Below are 4,498 nucleotides of genomic sequence, written 5' to 3'. Positions count from 1 at the left end.
ACGAGATTAAAGAGCAAAGAACTCGTTGCCTTCAATTTCAAAGGAAATTCTATAGACTAAAAAGAAGATTTGGACAATCATCGTATATAACCAGAAATACCTTCATCTCTTTACAAAAACAAAGAATCACACTCAAAAAATTAATTAAAAAACACAAAAGAATATGTTGGAAAAACATCATAAATGAGCTAAAACAAGACCAATGGGGCCTAGCATATAAAATTGTTCGGAAAAAACTCCTTGGAAGAGCAATTAGAATTGAAGAAGATGATCTAAAAGTTATCATTAATACTCTCTTCCCAACAAATAATTCCGGCCCAAACCCTTCCTCCTTTAATTCCAATCATATCAGATCTAATCATAATTGCTCCATTCTTGATTTGACTCTAGCCGCCTCACATCTAAATGCAAATAAAGCACCAGGACCGGATGGAATCCCTCCTGCTATTATTAAATCCATCCCCTCTTCTTCCGCTATAGGAGCTATTATAGAATTCTTCAATTTCATTCTCTTAAATGCATATATCCCGAAACAACTTAAAGAACAAAGACTTGTTCTCATCCCTAAAACCAGCAAACCTAATATCAAAACTCCTTCTCATTTTCGCCCCATTAGCATCATAAATTCACTCTCAATTTTCCTCGAAAAAATTATAAACAATAGAATGGTTGATGTCGTTGAATCCAACAACCTACTTAATCCCAATCAATTCGGATTCAGACCTAAGAGGTCCACAGTCATGGCCATAGAATCGGTTTTAAAAGTCTTTTCTCCTCCCCTTAATAACAATCCATACTTTGTCAGCACAGTCCCAAATAACATCCGCGCCTTAATAACACTGGATGTAAAAAACGCATTTAACACTGCATCCTGGAATTACATCAAACAAGCTATCCACAAGAATCCTAGTTTTCCTTATTATCTAGTGGAATTCATCGACAATTATCTTAGCAATAGAACTCTACTTATTAATACACATAATAACCTTATCACTCGTTCCATTAACTCAGGAGTCCCACAAGGATCTGTACTCGGTCCACTTTTATGGAACCTAATGTATAATGATGTCCTTACTCAGAATCTTCCAGGAAATACAAGTATTACTTGTTATGCGGATGATATTGCTATAATCATCTCTGCCTCCAGTCCAGAAATGCTCCAATTACAAGCAAATCACGTCCTGGAACACATAAATAAGTAGCTAATCTCCAGAGGATTATCTCTCACCTCTTACAAGTTAGAGGCTATTATTAATCATAATCCTAAATGCAATTTTAGTAATCTCGAACTTAGCTCTATCGCCTTCAAGATTGACGATTATTGCTTCAAACCCTCAAATCATTTAAACTATCTAGGTGTCATCATAGATAATAATTTGTCCTTCAAATCACACATCGAACACGTTTCATTAAAGGCTAAAAAAGCTGCTTATCAGCTCTCTCCTTTAATGCCAAACGTAGGCGGTCTAGAATGGCCAGCTAGAGCCTCTTATCAGTATGCAGTACACAGCATTATGTTCTACGCCCTCCCAATCTGGAGCAAGGCTATAAAAAACTCTAGAAACCTATATGTTTTAGAAAAAACTAATAGATTACTTTCTCTCCGTATCGCTAAAGCAGTAAAAACAGTTTTAAACGCAGCTTTACAAATCATTTCAGGCATTCCTCCCATAAACCTTCTAACAAACTTCCTAATTAGACAAACGCAAAGAAGAAATGGCACACTTAAAGACGGATTTAATCCAAATAACAATAAATTTGACGACACTCTTTATGATTTATGGCAGGAATCATGGGATAACGCTGACAAATGCAGACACACTCACAATTTAATTCCAGATATTAAACCTTGGGTCGAGAGACCCCACGGCGGCACACAATACCATCTCACCCAGGTTCTAACCGCTCACGGAAGCTTTGGACCACACAGACTCAGATTCAAAAAGAGCATCTCTGATGCATGCCCTTGCGGCTTTCGTCCAGACAGTGTATCCCACACTATCCTATCTTGTGACCTTTGGAATGAAGATAGGACTATTATCCTCCCCTACATAAATAACGACATCACCCATAGCAATTTAAAGGACATTATAACCGTTATGCTCTCTTCACTCGAGGCCTGGTCCACTATTAACAAATACTTTATAAAAATCATCTAAAAGAAAGATTTACTTATCGATCAACTTGACGCTCCAACTTCTAACAGACGTAACAGGAAAAGAAGAAACCCTTTCACGAATTAATATCTCAATTCAATCCTCTTTATTGTATTCATTTTAATTCATAACATATCAATACGTTTATAATAAATACTTTTGTTCTAACTATCCAAACCTTCTTCATTACAATTCTCTATATAGCTACAATCACCCTATAAAATATTCTCTTCTCATTTCCTTACCCTAACATTACAATTCTAATTAACTTCGGTTACCTTCGCACAATTCTATTCTTCATACACTATTTTTCTTTTCTCCAATTATTTGCTTTAAAAAAAAAAAACCTTCTTAATAAATTATCACTCTATCTATTATCATCCTTCCTCTTCTTGCTGCACTCCTCATACAACGTTGTCTCTCAATCAAGGATCAATGACGCTCAATTGCAACGCCACGGAGCTTCTCATTAATTTGTTATTACCTCTCTCCTTAGACGCTTCCTCCTACTGGTCTATATACCCTGATCTGAGCTCCCTTTTCTCTATACCCAATCCTCTCATTACTATAAGCTCTCCCCCTTCTCTTGAGGTATTAAAATTCACTCCTTCATTACACTATTTCCCACAACACTCCTCAGACAGATGCACTTTTTCATCAATTAACATAGTTATCCTAAATCCCCTAATATACAGATCACATCATCTTCCTATATATACTATTATCAATTTTACAAATCACCATAATAAACATACAGCATTTTAAATAACAATTTAAAACTCATACCTTACAATATGATAAATCGACGTACAATAGTCACAATTATAACTTAATTATAGGTAATACCTCTATACATCAAATGCTTTAACATGTATATAAATAATTACAACCACAAACTAATTACAAGAGACTAGGTTTTAATTACTCATTACAAACCTCTCATGACAGATTTCTGTAGATACTAACAAACTTACAAAAATACTTGCTTATTCATCATTTATATTTTTGTATCTATAAAGTCAAATACTTCAAATAACATAACACCATATAATATCGTAGAAATATTCCAAAGCGCAAACAGAATTTTATAGTTTCAGACATAAGAATCTATTGTCAAATCAACTAATTGACAAGCGCACTTTAATTAGCCAGATCAATTTCACAATTGGAATCTAAATCACATATACAAATCTTAACTTGAGTTGTAATTGCGACGATCTTCCACATCCTAACACAACAAACCTCCATACATGAAACAACAACTTCTCGTAATAAATTGAAAATCTACGAGTAAAATCCTTAAATTCTATTATAATTAAAATATATGGCACTCGAACAACCATTAACTCTCAACACTTTCATTACATGACGCTGGCTGACAGAACTTACGCTAAATTTGAATTCTCATACAAGATTATTACATAGGGCTGTACTTTAAATTACAAACTCACATCTATTTAAATTTCACAACAGAATTGAATACATCCAAGAAGCAGTATAACGAGGTCGTACAAAACAACATACGTGGATGGTCAACACGATCATAAAATCTATTTTCTTCATATAGACTCATACTACAATCAACTTTATTGTCAATCTTACACATTTCTATAATTAAATTTTCCTGATAAAATTCTTATATCTTATCTCTATCACTCACTCATAACTAGACCTAGCGTAATTAACTAAATCCGAGACAATTTTATTTCCCATCTCTTTTTAATTATAAGATTACCTAAGCAGAAAGATTTATAAAAATGGCAAGATCTCATCAGACACCTTTAATCAACCTAACCTAACATTCAGCTAGATCTTTATTTTTACTTTCAATATCTTATATTTACTTATCGCTCAAATTCTTAAAATTTATCTTAAATACTACACTTAGCTACCTTGTTTTATAATACACTTACAACATTCTGACCCCTTTTACATTCTTTAAAAACACCTAGTGAGCTATATAAATTCCCTAATGTGGTCTCGACACTCGTTCTCCTCACAAGAATCATACATTCTTTCCAGCTACTGTTTTCGCTCTCTTCATCAAGAATAATTTCCACAACTATCAATCTCCGACTTCCTCATGTCATGAATTTTTCGAGACATCTCTGTCTAATCGTTCTCCTGTTCTCTTCTCTTCTCTCCTCTCTTTCTGTGCTTCATGTGCTCCTCCTTTTATTTTTTCTGAAGGCCATCTCGCAGATCCATCCCCCCTCTATACATAACACCTAATAATGGATAGATGTTATAATGACGGAACACTCAACAGATTAATATGATCAAATACTAATATCGATTAGAAACCCAAAATTCACTAACCTGAGTTCTGGCAAGTCTGATTC

Source organism: Prorops nasuta, unplaced genomic scaffold (genome assembly GCF_024137725.1).
Source record: "Prorops nasuta isolate Cenicafe-Biocafe unplaced genomic scaffold, Cenicafe_Pnas_1.2 PNAS00001, whole genome shotgun sequence".
NCBI classification, from domain to species: Eukaryota; Metazoa; Arthropoda; class Insecta; order Hymenoptera; family Bethylidae; genus Prorops; species Prorops nasuta.
The sequence above is the reverse complement of the archived record's forward strand: the minus strand, read 5'-3'. Positions refer to the sequence as shown.